Here is a 16,333-nt window from a genome sequence, read left to right as displayed (position 1 = left end):
AAGGGAAGATTGTTACAAGGGTAAGTGGGAAGATGGAACAGGATCAAGACTTGATAAATTGTCATTCTATTCTGTGGTTGACCAGTTACTCCAGTAGCCTGTCTGAGAATTCTTTTTCATTTTCTAAAACAATTGTGAAGAGAGACAGACAGCCAAATACAGTCAGACTCCAGTGTTCTTAAAAGCTGAGTAGGGGCACTTCTTTCCTGATTTAATATAAACCATCAGAAGGACAATCATTTTAACCACTAATGAGGTGAATGAGTCTGACCCAAGCAAGCATTTGAATGTACCTTCACCAGACCAAAAAAATAAAAGCCTATAATTTTCACTGTACATACTTTATTCAGTAGAATTCTATTTCTGTTTGCTTGTCTCTTTATGAGAATCCCCCACTGGCATCATAGATTGGTTGTATGTTGGTTTCAAATAAAATAAAATAATAATAATAAAAGCAAAGCTGGCAATTTCTTTCTCATAGTCTATGCTACATATTTCATGAAATAGAAGCCAGAGGAGCTTTATGATTCCTGAACCAAAACCTTCCCCTGGAATTTAAATGGAGAAAATATACAGGGAAGAATAAAAATATTGACTTGCACATTTTTTATCCAACATCTAGGAAATATTAAGGTGACTGCTGTAATGACTGTTTCACTGAGGTTGTACCACATAAACAACTATAAGTATCAGGAGCTAGAAGAAACCTTCAGAAGCAGAAGAGTAGGGTTGGAAGTGGGTCATAGAACAGAGAATGGGAGACTCAAAGGGGATCTTAGAACATAGATTGAAAGATGGGGAAAGTCAAAATATAAGATTATAAGGCAGAGAGGAATATAAAATATCAAAATATAAAATCATAAAATATCAACTGGGCCAAAAAAATCTCACTTTACAAAGGAGGAAATCAAGAACCAGAGAAAAAAAACCTTGCTCAAGATCAAACAGTGACAAATATTATATGAATATATATATATATATAAATACATATATATATACACACACACACATACACACACACATACACACATACACACATACACACACACACACACACACACACACACACACATACACAACACTGTATTTCAAAGATTGTATCCAAAGCCCCAGCTCACCCTAGTTCACTTAACAATGAATGAGTTTTCTAGGCTTGAATGACATCTAGCTTCCCTAACTTAATATTTTCTCTCATCTGTAAAATTTAAAATTACCTTTAGTATCTACTCCATAAGGAGTAGGAAGGAGGAAGCATGGGACATTCTTTGCAAAACCCAACATCAAAGGGATTGAGACAATAATTCCACTTTGACTGGATGCCAGTTTTCCAGCTCTAACATTCAACTTTCTAAGGGGCCAGCTAGTTGGCTCAGTGGATAGAGCACCAGCCCTGAATTCAGGAGGACCCAAGTTCAAATCTGGTTTCAGACACTTAACACTTCTTAGCTGTGTGACCCTGGGCAAGTCACTTAACCCCAGCCTCAGGGGAAAAAAAAATTCAACTTTCTAAAGTTCCTTACCCCCCCCCCCCCCATACACTCTGTCCCTGAGTACCTTCTCAAGTCTGACATTCTGTATTTTCCGGTTTCCCCCACACTCCATCCACTGTACTCTGTTCTGTAGGATCCATCCCAACTAGGATATTCTCTTTTCTAAGGCCTCTTCCCATTCTTGCATAATACATTCTATATTCAAACATTCTAATGTCAAACCTCCCTTCTAGTTTGAACATTCTGTAATCAAACGAATGACTGAAATTCATGGTTGGTTATTTCAAATTAATTGTCCATCACAGGCTGTGGGGGGGAAAAAAAAGCTTCCTTTCAACAAGTAAAAATTTGGACATCTTTGTATCCAATGGCTGTCCAGTGCGGAGTGGCTCAAGAAACACATGGGGATCTGGTTTGGAGGAAAGGAAATGAACAGTAAATGACACAAGTCTCCTCCTCAGCAGCTTTGCACAATGGCCTAGCCTGCAGATGAGACATACTGGGAAACAGCTTGTGAGATGAGTCCCATCAACGAGAAGTAATTTTTATTCCGTTTTTATTGTCGAATACAATGAACATGATTGAATGTTTCACTTGGGTCTATTCAGACCTTAAGGAAGCCACCAAAGAAATTTACTTTCAAAAAATAAAAAATATGAAAGCTTCTAAATCTGCTTTTGGAGCAATTGCCATGTTGCTGCACAGACCGAGTTCCAACTTTTTCCAGGCTCTCTCTGACGCTCTCCCCCACTTCCAAACTCCCAGATAGCCCTAGCCATGTCTCTGCCTACAAAATGTTTGCATTTCATATTCCCAGTCCCTTCCCCACTGAGCAGTGAGTGACTCACTCTCTCACAGCTTCTCCTGCCAGAGTTACAGAGAAAATCCTTTCCTACCCCCCTGCATGTGAAATTCCAGCAGCCTTCCCAAAGGTTGCTTTCGGGCCTGTCTGCGATGGGAACAATGCAGCTTCAAAAGCCATTACTTTCTTAAAGCAGAGATTCCCCGTATACTAGTTTGCATCCTGGGATTCAATCAAGGACATCTTCAGACCCTGTTCTGATTGCTTAAAAGTTGACTTTCATACTCACAGGATTCTGATTAGGCCCTGCACTTCTCAATAGGAAATCAAGATCGCCTTTGATCCTGTCAGTTTCAGCAACAGTCCCCCAAAGCTGGTCAAGACTGGCAAGAGGCACTGCTCTCTCCTCTCTGCTTCACATCTCCCAGTTCCCTCCTACCTTTCTTTCCTGGACTAATACATGCAAATCACTTTGTAACCTTAAAAGCTACAAATTCAAGTTATTATTATTACTTTCTCCACTACATGTCTCCTGGGTCCTTTCTTCTCTCCTCATTTCTCATTCTTCACATCTCTCAACTCTTTTCTCCCCCCTCCTTTCCCCCTTCCCTTATCTCTCCTCTACCCCCTCCTTTCCTTTTCTCCCCATCTTTTCCCTCCTTCCCTCTTTCCCCTCCCTCAATCTCTCTCTCTCTCTCTCTCTCTCTCTCTCTCTCTCATCTCTCTCTCTCTCTCTCTCTCTCCTCTCTCTCTCTCTCTCTCTCTCTCTCTCTCTCTCTCTCTCTCTCTCTCTCTCTCTCTCTCTCTCTCTCTCTCTCTCTCTCTCTCTCTCTCTCTCTCTCTCTCTCTCCTCTTCTCCCTTTCCTAACTCTCCCTCCGCATCTATCTGGAAGGTACATTTCAAGCTGCATCCAGGATCCCTCCTCCTCGGGATAATAAAACAATGGGGGCTAATTCGGGGGGGGTGGAGAAGGCTTATAATTTTATGGATGGAACACAGACCTCTAAATGGCACCTAAATGTGCAAACGTGAACTAGATAATTAGGGGGTGCTGGAAGGAACCACCTTTAATTTCTAGGATTACTTGAAAATGTGTTAAGTATTAGGAAGTGTCAGGGGAACCCCCACCAGGCCCTTAGCCCAAACCGTCGATACTGCTAAAGTGGCGAAGGATGGAGCGGGGGGGGGTGGGGGTGGGGGTGGGGCGTCCCCCACCCCCGAGCCTCGGAAGGCAGCCGATCGCTGCTTCGGAATGAGGCGAGAGCGCCCGGCCGGCCTCCCCGGGGCCACGCAGCCAGCGCAGCCCACACTGGCCCCAGCTGGAGGGAAGCTGCTCTGCTTTCCTCTAGCCCTCACCCCGCCCGCCCTGTGGCTCGGGAGATCCCCTCTTTTTCCTGAAGATAAATAACATATAAACAAGCGGCTTCGGGTCTCGACTCTGGCGGGTCGGAGGGGAACATTAGGACGGTGACGGATGCCTGTGGCAGCCGAACGCCTGCTCGTTCCGACCCCCGGCGCCGCGCCCCCTGCCTCCCTCCAGACCCCAAGCCCCGCCCGCCGGAGGAGGCAACCCAGACCCCCGACAATGAAGACTTGTGCGAGGGGGTTCGGGAAGACGACGTGGGGGGGCACCGATGTCTCGGTCACACGGTAGCGAGCACCCTGCAAACCCACCCTGGGAAACGGTCCGAGCGGGAGGTGGGGGCACCTGATTGGCGGTTGCACCCCCAGGGATGCCTGCTGCTCCCCGCCCCCACCCGGCCCCAACCACTCATTAACATAACAACAGCTTCTAAAAAAAGTAAATCGAGGAGGGGTGAGCGCCTTTGGAGCCCCGAGCTCGGAGCTTCGGGCGGGGAGGGGGCCCCCTTCAGTGAGAAGCCCCTTCTCCAGGCGACAGTCCCCAGTCGCATCTGGGGCACAGCATCTCTCTCTCTCTCTCTTTTTTTTTTCTTTCTTTCTTTCCGTCTTTTACTCTCCACCGGCTTCTCCTCTCCCTCTCGTGCCCCTTCCCCCAGCATTCTCAAGCCTGACTCCCTTCTTCCCAGAGCTCAAGCCCCCTCCCCGCTCCACCCGGCGCGGCCCCCTGGGAGGCCAGCACAGGGGCCGGGGACCGAAACTTTCTCCGGCTCGCCAAAGCCGGAAATGGACAGGTCTGGGGAAGGAGACGGTCCGAGGAGAGAGGCAGGGAGGACTGGGGAAGGCGTCGAGGCTGGAGAGAGGCTGGGGGGCAGCAGTGATGCTAAAGAGGGGCTTGTACGAGTGAGCGTCTCCCTCTCCCGCCCCCCCTCTTCTCTGTCTCCGTCTCTGTCTCTGTGTGTGTGTCTCTCTATGTGTGTCTCTCGTTTAATACAGGAGAGTAATCTTTGGAGGGGCCAGCCCGGGAAAGGGTGGTGGGGCGCAGAATGGCAAGGCATCCTGAAGCCCCCGAAGCCCGGGTCGGGCAGCGTTAGTAGAGCCGCGGGAGGGAGGGGAGCTTCGCTTCGAGGACGCTCTGGTTCTTTGGAAGGTCGGAGAGCTGGAGAGAGGCAGCGGGCTGCCTAAGGGATGCCGGGGGATGGGGCCGTCCTGCCCCCGTGCCAGTCCCCGGTACCAGGTGTGGCTGCCAGCTGCGGAGAGCCGCCCCCCAAGCTGGCTGCGCAGCCAAACTCCGGAGCCGAGGCTCGGGGCGCCCCCACGCTCCGCTCTCCCTCCCCGGCTCGGGGTAATTCTCGTTCGCGGACTTCTTCCTCCGTCCCTTCACTGCTCCTTCCCTCCTCGTCCTCCTCCTCCTCCAGTCCCTCCCCAGCCTCCGGACCGAGCGGAACTTACTTCCTAGGAGCTCGCCCTGCGCTGGCCGCCGGCACGGTCCGCAGCCCAGCCTCCCCCGGCTCTCGGGGATCGCCCTCCTGCGCTCGCGGCAGCCGCCAAACGCCACAACCCCATGCCCGGGAAGGCTGCGGCGGAGATGGTGACGCCGGCGACGGGACTCGGACGCTGGCTCGGCTCCCCCGCCCGCCAGTCCGCGCGCCCTCCTTCGGCTCGGGCTCGGGCTCGGGCTCCGGTTCGGGCTCGGGTTCCGGCTCGGGCTCCGGCTCCGGCTCCGGCTCCGGCTCGGGCTCCGGCTCGGGCTCCGGCTCGGGCTCCGGCTCCGGCTCCGGCTCGGGCTCCCGCTAGCTCGCCGAGTTCGGGGCCAGCCCCGGTGCGCACCAAGCGGCAGCTTCCATCCCCTTCCGAAGCCGTGCGTGCCACGGGCTGGGCGGCCGACAGCCGAGGAGGGCGGGCAGGGGAGGAGGGGGAAACGGGGGGGAGGAAAACCCCAACCCCCTCCTCCCGGCTCGCGCAGGCTTGCCGTCCCCCTCCCCCTCCCCCACGCTCCCCGCCCCCCGCCCCCCGGGGAGTGGGGGGCTTGAGCGGAGCGCAGCGGCGGCCGGCACTCACCTACCTGCTGCTGCTGCTGCTGCTGCTGCCTCCTCTATGACCGCCGCCGCCGCCGCCGCTGCTGCTGCTGCTGCCGCCGCCGCCGCCGGCTCGCCCAGCGCTCGCTGCCCGCTGCCCACCCGCCCGCAAACCGCGTCGGCGGCTCTGCCGGGCGGCTCCTTGGCATCCTCGCTCTGGCCCCACGCGGTGCGCGGCGGCCAGCGGGGGAGGGGGGAGCTCACGGAGTGGGGCGGGAGGGGGCGCGGGGAGCGAGCGGACAGAGCAGAGCCCCGGAGAGCGACCCCCCCCAAGCGACAGCCGAGCAGCCTCGAGCCTTCCCGGGAAGGCGCCACGTGTGGGGGGGAACTACAGGAGGGGATCCCCACAAACCCCGGACTCTGAGGAGCGGGGAGAGTAGGCGCTTTTTGTGAGGCTACCCGGTGCTCCAGGTCTCCAAGGCAAGGGCAGGGGCGGCTCTCGAAGTGTCTTCCCCGCTCCCCCCACTCCCCAGCGCCCCTTCCCTCCCCCACCCTCCCCAACGCCCCTTCCCTCCCCCACCCTCCCCAACGCCCTCGGGTTTCCAAGGGTTGCCTTGCCCGGCGCTTTTGTCCAGGCGCTTTCTATTTGAGAAACGAGACCCTCAGGACTGGCCGAAGGCCGGGGCAGATGCCGGAGCAGAACGTGGGTTAGTCTTCCCTTAGGCCCACTCCCCTTTTCCTCACTTGGAGGGGGAGGGGAAAACTCTTCATCCCTCCCCCTCTGCACTTGGAGGACTCCAGTCCCCCACGCTTTGGTCCCTGTCCCCCCAGACGCTCAGCTTGGGACTGCTGCAAACTTGGAGGGGAGAAAGAGCTTCAAAAGGAATCACAAAATTCCCGGGGTTGGCACGAAACTCCTACATCATCATCCTATTGATGAGCACAGTCTCTCTGCAACAGACATAGCAAGTGCTCATTCAAGTTCAATTCCATGGCTATCAGTGTTGGATGGGGAGCTCACTACCTTCCCCAAGTCCCTCTCCAGTTTGAGAATACCTTCCTATATATATATATATATATATATATATATATATATATATATATATATCTTTACAACTTCGACCCCTCAGTTTCCTAATTCTTGTCATCTGGCTCCCGTGGCCTCCCCTCACACTCTCCCCCCATACACACACACAAACATACACACATTAGACTGTCAACTCCCTGCTTTTTGCTTTGCATGGCATTCCTTTAGCACATTGCTTGGCACATCACCACAAGCTGAATGACAGATTGGATGTGGCACCAGAAGACCCAAGTTCGAACGGAGTGTCATGTCAAGCTAAAAGTTGAATAATTATAGGCAAGTCGCTCCCCCCCCCTTTGAGCTTTAGTCAAATCTGTAATATGTCAATAATATTTGTAATACTTAATGAGATTTTTTTTTTATGATTGAAGTTCAACTTGAGACAACTTGTGTAAAGCATTTTTAAAACTTCACGAGGCTACAAAATAATTATTATTTTTTTTTATTTTCTTTATATTAGATGACATTAGCATAGAAATGTTATCCTTACATGCTTAATGCTCATTACAGAGTCAAGCAGGTAGATAAAATGATGGGTTTTTCAATAAAAATCTTCCGTAGACTCATTCACTCAGTCCATATTCCAGGGAGACAACTCCAAAGATAGCCAGGATGATGCCGGTAATAATAATGTAGATGCCTCCCCTTTTTTCCTACAGAATTGGGATTTCTACTGTAGGTTCATTCATTTTCTTTTTACTTTTTCTTTGTTGAATGATTGTGTCTGATATCACACACCAAAGGCCTTTTGGTTCCGTGCTCAAATCATAGCCATTTTATAGCCTCAGTCTGCAGATAAACTACTTTGGGTTATATTCAACAAGTACATAAGCTATTTATGTTGCTGTTATGATTCTTTATTATAGCCCTATAATAAGCTCTACAAATTCTTTTTCTGGTTATCATGCTGTCTGAGATGATCTCAAAATTATCATTGTAGTTGTCTCATTCCTTTCATATTTCCAAAGAGTTCAAATAAAAACAGTCCAGGGATAAGTTGATATTTTGTATATATAATAATCATTATCCTATTGCACAGGTGGATAAAATGATTGCTTTTTATTACGGGACAGAGCATAGGGATGCAAGGTTGTTTTGCCAAACTTGTTGAAAACATCTTGGTACAATTTCAATAGCAGGTAGGACATCATGTTTCTTATTTTGATCCATTATTTTTAAGCTTTTCTACTAGGTTTCTCTTTTGTTTTGTTTCTTCTCAGTAGCATTTTATTTTTTTTTCCAAATACATGCAAAGATAGTTTTCAACATTCAATTTTTGTAAAACTTTTGTGTTCCAAATTTTTCTCCCTGCCTCCCTTGCCATCCTCTTCCCCAAAACAAAAAATAATCTGATATAGATTAAATATTAAGATCCTTTTAAACATTTCCATATTTGTCACATTGTGCAAGAAAAATCAGATCAAAAGGGGAAAAAAAAAAGAAAGAAAAAGAAACAAACAAAAAAGTAAAAATACTATGCTTTAGTTCACATTGTCTTCATAGTTCTCTTCCTGGATGTGGAAGGTGTTTTCTATCCCAAATCTACTGGAATTGCTTTGAATCATTGCATTATTGAGAAAAGCCAAGTCTATTACAGTTGATCGTCATATAATCTTTTTTACTGTGTACATTGTTCTTTTGGTTTTGCTACCTTCACTCAGCATCAGTTCAGCTAAGTCTTTTCAGGCTTTTCTTAAATCAGCCTGATAATTATTTCTTATAGAACAATAATATTCATTACATTTATGTACTATAACTTATTCAGCCATTCCTCAGTTGATGGGCATGTACTCAATTTCCAGTTCTGGTTTCTATGTTTTCAAAAGCTTTTCTTTTAAGTTAATATAGCAATATCTATTTTAAATACTATTCTTAATTTTTATGAATTTATTTTCTATTAAAACAATTCTATCTTTAATGATGTTCTGGTTTCAATATAACTACTTGGAAGAATACTCAAAGATGTTTTAGTTTATTTTTGTTGTACAGGGATGTGTCAACTATTAGTTTATGAAAAAGTGAACTTGTAATTTATTCTTATGATTATATCTTTCTAGAGACCCAGTAGATATGAAATCTTTATAGTCTTCATGGATATTTTGATGTTTCCATATCTTTATCTATAATATCTATATACTCAGTCTCCTTAAAGTACATTTCTGTAGTTTCTGATGGCAATGTCCAGATGTTGAATGGATATAATCCTTCCATTTCTATATACAAATCTGCTTGACTGGTTTGTCCATTGAGCCAACATGTCTACTTATGAATTGTTAGTTGGGTTTATGTGGATACTGTCCATATAGCATATTTTAAATAATTTCTTAAATCTTAGATATCTCTCACACTCTGTCTAGACATAAGATATATTCAATTACATTCCACAAATCAGTGATATATATCTGTGATTAACTGTAGCTTTGTAAAATGAAGTCTGTGTTCCAAAAAGATTTCTGCAAATTTTAGCCAGTTTATCATTTTCTATGAGAATATCCATTAGATTGTAAGGTTCTCAAGGGCAGACACTATATTTTATCCTGCCACACACACACTTTTTTTATCTCCTTCAATTAGCATGGTGTTTAGCATATAGTAAGCATATAATAAATATTGATTTATTGATATTTATGAAACCTTACCCTCCCTCTTCTAACTTTTTATTTTCAAAATACACACACACACACACACATACATAGTTTCAACATTGACCTTTGTAAAACCTTATGTTTCAAATTTTTCCCTTCCTTTCCCCAACCCCCCCCAGACAGCAAGTAATCCAATATATGTTAAACATGTGCAATTCTTCTATACATATTTCCACATTTATCATGCTACACAAGAAAAATCAGATCAAAAAAGAAAGAAAATGAGAAAGAAAACAAAAAGTAAATGAACAACAACAAAAAGGGTGAAAATACTATGTCATAAATTACAGTCAGTCTCTACAGCCCTCTCTCTATAATCCTCCCTTTTTTCAAGGCAGTTTTATTCTTGTTGTACTGCCTTGAGATAATGAGTCCTGTATTTCATATATTTTTGTTTATACAAAAAATCTATATCTATCGTCATCCTCTTTACTCTGGCAAAAGTTTACATTAATATGTCTTTCATAGGCATTAATTATTCTAAAAGTGTTCTTCCTCTATGCTTTGAATGCTAGATGCCAGTCAATCCCTAACATAATCAGTTTCAGCTTTATTCTTGATATCTATATGCTAAATGTATCCTGTCTGGAGGCAATTAAGATTCTTTATGAAAACTTTTCTTGTTTAAGTATTTAAAATTTGTTTTAACTCTCACCTTCATTCATTATTTCAAGTTGGCTTCTGGAGTCAAGCCTTAAAGCTTCCAGTCTCTATTCTTCCTTGATGCACATTAAAACTTTTGAACACATAAAGTTAAAACAGCATTTGATATGCTTAAAGAAAGTATCCATAAGCCATACCCCAAAGTAATAAAAGAAAAGAGGGAAAAGAAAAAAAAATTTGTACAAAGATATTTATATCTGTATTAGCAAACAACTACAAACCAAGAATGTGCCCATTCATTGGGAAAAAACTTCTTATAGTCATAGAATATGATTGTAACTTATAAAATGACAAAGAAGATGGTTTAGAAGATTGGGAAGACTTGTATAATCTGTTGCAGAATAGATTGAACAAAAGAAGGAGAATTTATAATAACATTAATACTTAAAAGATAAATAACTTGAAAAACTTAAAAACTCTAATCACAATGACTAGCCATGATTCCAAGATCCAGAGATGAAGTATACTACCCAACTGCTAACAGAGAAGCAATAAACTCAAGAAACAGAAGTTGCATAGCTATATAAAAATTTATGTACTGTAAATCTACCTATCTATTTATATCTATCTATATATGTGTATATACAAATATATTCATTTGTTTATATATAGATACATTTAGATATATGTATTAAATATATATATATATATATATATATATATATATATATGTGTGTGTGGTGTGTGTGTGTGTGTGTGTGTGTGTGTGTGTGTGTGAGTGTGTGTGTATTATCTTGTGCTCCAAGCATATCTTTGCAAGCAACGCTTATAATAAACACCTTTTTTTTTCTCTCTCCAAATTTTCCATGGTGGGGGGGGGGTAAACCCAAGTAATAAATGTTTTATCTGCTAAAAGAAATTCTGGCCTTTTACAGACATTTCAAGGTTTTCTTTTTCTTAAAATTAGAAAAATTAATGGGAAACATCCAGAGATGGAGCAGCTACTTAATGCATTTTGACTAAGTAGTTATATAACTTGGTGCTATCCATTAACATCAAGGGATTCTGTGCAATGAAAGCCTTGTTCATTTCTATAAGGGAATAATGATCTTGAACTTAAGACTAGGCAGAGCTATAGTAGCCTTCAATGGTACATTTTATCTCCAATATGTTTAAGTTAGTGGCATGTATGAATTGATGCTGAGTGAAATGAGCATAACCAGAAGATCACTATACACTTCAACAACAATGATGTATGAGGATGTATTCTGATGGAAGTGGAAATCTTCAACATAAAGAAGATCCAACTCACTTCCAGTTGATCAATGATGGACAGAAACAACTATACCCAGAGAAGGAACACTGGGAAGCGAATGTAAATTGTTAGCACTACTGTCTTTCTACCCAGGTTACTTATACCTTCAGAATCCAGTTCTTACCATGCAACAAGAAAATGGGATTTACACACATATATTGTATCTAGGTTATACTGTAACACATTTAATATGTATGGGATTGCCTGTCATCTAGGGGAGGGAGTAGAGGGAGGGAGGAGAAAATTTGGAAAAATGAATACAAGGGATAATGTTGTAAAAAAAAAAAAAAAAGAACTAATGGAATCTGAACACAGATTGAAGCACACTATTTTTACTTTCTTTAACCTTTTTATAGCCTGTTCCTTTTGTTCTGTTTCTTTTTTCACAACTATGGTTAATGTGGAAATATGTTTTACATGATTATACATATACAATCTATTTCAGGAAGGGGGAAGAGGATAGAAGAAGGGAGAAAATTATATATTTCAAAAAAATAAATTAATGTTAAAATTGTCTTCACATGTAATTAGAAAAAGTAAAATACTATTTTTAAAAGTAAAAAAAAAAATTAGTGGCATGTTTGAAATAGAATACATTTTTTTTCAAGCATCAAATGTTTCCCTGTTCTTGTTTTGCATGGAACCTTTTATTCACATGTTTGTAGGACAATGGCTGAATAAGAAGCTTTGACCTAAGTAATAAAGGCAGTATCATTATTATGGCATTTTCAGGTGGCTTGTTCAATGATTGCTAAATTGATCAGGAGTTGCTCTTTATTTCCCCAAGGCATTTTGGTACACTCCTTTTGCTTCTTAGTCAATAAATCCCTTCTTTCCTTCTTTCCCATCTTCTTCCCTCCTTCCCTCCCACTCTACTTTCTTTCCTCCTCCCTCCCTTCCTTCTTATATTCTTTCCTCTTTCCTTGCTATCTTCCTTCCTTCCTTATTTCCTTCCTTCTATTCTCCTTCCTTCCCTCACTCTCTTTCTGATACAACTCATGAATGCATTGTATTGAATATGTAAACATATGTATTTGGTCTGTTTTTGGAATAGTCACTGGTATTTTCACATTTTAGAAATGCATCTGTGATTTCTTCCATATAAAGAATGGAATCAGACTGATATAAGAGAGAGATCTTTTGATGTAAGTGGCTATTAACTTAGATGCAACTGTGAAACATAGGAGTCAGTAGTCATTTATTACCTCTTCATAATTTCACAGGACAGCTAAAATTTCAGGTACCATCCTTCATGCAATAATTGTCATTCATTATAATACTGTGTCTGCTTCTCATTTGATTTAGTGAGTTTTGACATGATGAAATGTGTTTGAATGTTGTTGCTGTTGTTCAGTCATGTGCAGTGCTTTGTGTGCTAATTTGGGATTTTCCTTTGTGTGCTCATTTGGGATTTTCTTAACAAAGATCCTGGAGTGGTTTGTTATTCTCTACATCATTATGCAGATGAGGAAACAGGGTTCAGTCATTCATAGTCTTATAGTTAGTAAGTGTTTAAGATTGGATTTGAAATCAAGAAGATGAATCTTCCTGATTACAGGCCTAGCACTCTATCCACTGTACTACCCTAATGCCTTGATCAATTGTACCAAAGCAGAGTAATTGAAAAAAAAAAGTGTAACCCATCTGTTATAACTACTGCAAAAAATTATTCTTATAACATTTGTAAGAGAGTGTGCAAATATTTCACAGTATATGCTTGCTACAGTATAGCTATCCTCATTGCCATGGTAAGGAGCAGAGTAGAAAACATAATGTTATTTAGGAATATTCTTAAAGACAGTTAAATAATTACACTACAGGAATGCATTAGACAATATTTTTAAAGAGAAGCAGAAAAATATTAAAAGATTATATCAATGTCTAGCTAATATAGGCAGCAGAATAATTGAACACAAAATTGCTCAATTAAATGCAATGGAAAAGTTGTATACAGAATGGAATCCAGAAAATAATAAGTTCAACATTGACTAAAAATATGCCTTTTAGATATCTGAAATACAGATACATTAAAGCAGAGAGAAGACAGAGAGATAAACAGGAGAGAGAGAGAGAGAGAGAGAGAGAGAGAGAGAGAGAGAGAGAGAGAGAGAGAGAGAGAGAGAGAGAAGAGAGAGAGAGAGAGAGAGAGAGAGAGAGAGAGGAGAGAGAGAGAGAGAGAGAGAGAGAGAGAGAGAGAGAGAGAGAGAGAGAGAGAGAAAGAGAGAGAGAGAGAGAGAGAGAGAGAGAGAGAGAGAGAGAGAGAGAGAGAGAGGTAAAAAGATAGACAGAGATGGGACAAGAGACAGAGGAAGAGACATTGAAGAAGAGTGTCAAATATTCCTGGTGTTTACAGTTGAAAAAAGGGAACTGAAACTGGAATCAAGGAGACTAACATTCAAATGCTGCTTTGGATATATTTATTTTGGATAAGCTGGACTTGATGATTTTTAAGGTCCCTCTAAATCTAAATCTACAGTTTTGTTCATACTATCAAATTCAAAAGAGACTTTCAGAAATTCCAATCTAAAGTGTGCCTATCTCCTTTTCAACATCATTCAATATTTTACAATTATTTTATTTACATACTAATAAATAAAAATATATAATAATATGTTTCATCAAGTGATATTTGAGAATTTATATTAATTATAAATTTATAGTGTCATCAAGTTCCTCAGCCTTTTTTTTTTTAAAGCAACTCCTCAATTTCTATTCTTAATCCAATCAGGACAGGAATGAATTTTTTCCTTACTACTGCTTTCCTTTGGGCTAGAATCCATTATTTTGCAAAGTCAGAGTTAATTCACCTTGCCAAAAAGCAATAAAAAATCTTTTCCTGTAATTAGTAAAATTACTTTTTTTCATATTGCTTATGATATAATACTGGTTTAATAGATATCTGTAACATATTTCCTGTCATTTGTGGTTTATTCATTTGGTGTGGGGGCAATGAAATATTTTGAGCAAGAGGAATACTAGTATTTTTTTTCTTAAATTAAATTTATTTAATTTTATGCATTTTAAGTTTCAAAATGTTTCCCTTCCTGCATCCCCACCCTGCACTAGAGAAGGCCATCATTTAATATACACACACATAAACAGACTTAGATATTATATGGACATAAAACCATCCTATGCATTCTTCTTGGGAGGTGGAGAGCATCTCCCTTTTTGTCCATTGAAGTTGATTTGAATATTTATAATATCCAATATAATTTAATTTTTTACATCTATTCTTCAAACAATATTGCTGTTACTGTATTTTGTTTTCTTAGTTCTCATTTCATTCTTCATTATTTCATGCTAGTTTTTTCATGATTTTCTAAAATCAGCCTTAACTTTTTGTTTTCTAAAACCAGTCATCATTTCTTATAGCAGAATAGAATCCCATCACCATCATATACCACAACTCATTTAGACATTCTCCAATTGATGGGCAAATCCTCAATTTCCAGTTCTTTGTCACTACAAAGAGAGCTACTACTACTACTACTACTACTACTACTACTACTACTACTACTACTACTACTACTATTACTGCTACTTTCCATACTTCCTCTTGGTGTCCTCCATACATAGAATATTCTCCTTCTTTTCCCTCTTCACTTCTGCATTCCGGCTTCCTTCTTCCCAGCCACAAGATTCTGCTCAACTCCAACATTTTAAAGTCTTTTCTCATCCAAATACTAATGCAATGCTTTGAAGAGTTCTTTATTTCTTCTTTCTCTCTCTATTTCTCTCTCTCTCTCTCTCTCAATATGTGTTTGTGTCTGTCTTTGATTATGTATATATATACACACAAACACACACACATATATTCATATACACATAGAGATCAATAGACATAGAGAACTTATTGAGTAATTATTTGTACCCCCAGCTCTTAGCATAGTATTTGACACACAGTAAGAACTCAATAAATATTTCTTGACTGGCTGATAGACTGAAGTATGAATTATTATTGTCATTCTTATTATTATTATTTTGGTACTGGCATTCAGCAAGAAGCACTCTATTCCTTAATATGAATCAGCAATATATCTATAACTTATGGTCTTAGCAAGCTGTCTAAAGCCACTGAGACTGGGATTTGCCCAACTTCCAACTGCTAGTTTGCCAAGTACAAAGATTAAACCCAAGTCTTCCTGATTTTATACTGGCTCTGTAGCTAGGATGCCCTCCCAATACAATGTAAACTTCAACCCAAAAACTATTTATTTTTGTCTTTGTATCTCCAGTGGCTTGTAGAGTAGCAGGCATAAATTAAGTGATTAATAAATGTTTATTGCTTGCTTGCTTGATTATGGATTTTAAAGGATGTGAGATTCTTGAGGGCAGATGATTTTTATCTTTGTATTAACAGTCTTCAGTAAAGTGGCTGGCACATAGTAGGTATTTAATATGTACTTCGAGATTGAACACCTTTCATAAGCTACTATTTAAGGCAGGAAAAAGGAACTCTAGCAGCTACTGGATGGGGAATTAGGCATAGGAAGTTTTTCTCATAGGCAACAGTTTCTTACAAAGTTTGATTTTATTCTTTTTTGGTTACAGTCTTTTCTTCTTCCAGCTGTGTAATAATAACACTAATGTAGTGGGTTTTCTCATGGCTTCTCTCACTCACCCATGAAAATTTAATGAGGCATTTAGGGCCATTACGTCTGGAGTCAATGGGCTAAGCATATTTTGTCTAATGCACTTGCTGGAGAGCCAAGAGGTCCATCGCTGGCACACAGCGAGCCATCGAGAGAGCCTCCCCTCTACACAAAATTCACGAGCCATTAAACTTATTCCCTAATAACAGCTTCTGTACAAATAGAGGCCGATGCAAACGGAGGCTGTCACGTAATTCCTGAAAAAGATAGCAATTTACATATAGACAAGAAAAAAATGGGTGAGGTCATTGGCAGGATGAGATCTTAGGAGACTGATTCATCAGAAGATCCTCCCATAAAGGTGGAATGGCATTCTTATTCCAGCTGCTGCTCTGTTTCCTTGGGTAGTAGGACTAGC

General features: G+C 41.7%; 1 protein-coding gene across 8 annotated transcripts in view; it reads right to left on the bottom strand.

Moving 5' to 3' along the window:
• The window catches only part of DAB1 (DAB adaptor protein 1), a 1,320,323-nt gene that overhangs the window by 471,857 nt on the left and 832,133 nt on the right, over nucleotides 1-16,333 (bottom strand). The window contains exon 1 of one of the 8 annotated variants that reach the window (XM_074265818.1): nucleotides 5,105-5,331. The exons of the other annotated variants lie outside the window; for them this stretch is intronic. The gene's annotated coding sequence lies outside the window, so the exon portion shown is untranslated. Of the gene's footprint in view, nucleotides 1-5,104; nucleotides 5,332-16,333 lie in introns of those variants that run through there. 8 annotated transcript variants of the gene reach the window in all.

This window comes from Sminthopsis crassicaudata, chromosome 4 (genome assembly GCF_048593235.1).
Source record: "Sminthopsis crassicaudata isolate SCR6 chromosome 4, ASM4859323v1, whole genome shotgun sequence".
NCBI lineage: Eukaryota > Metazoa > Chordata > Mammalia > Dasyuromorphia > Dasyuridae > Sminthopsis > Sminthopsis crassicaudata.
The sequence above is the reverse complement of the archived record's forward strand: the minus strand, read 5'-3'. Positions and strand labels throughout refer to the sequence as shown.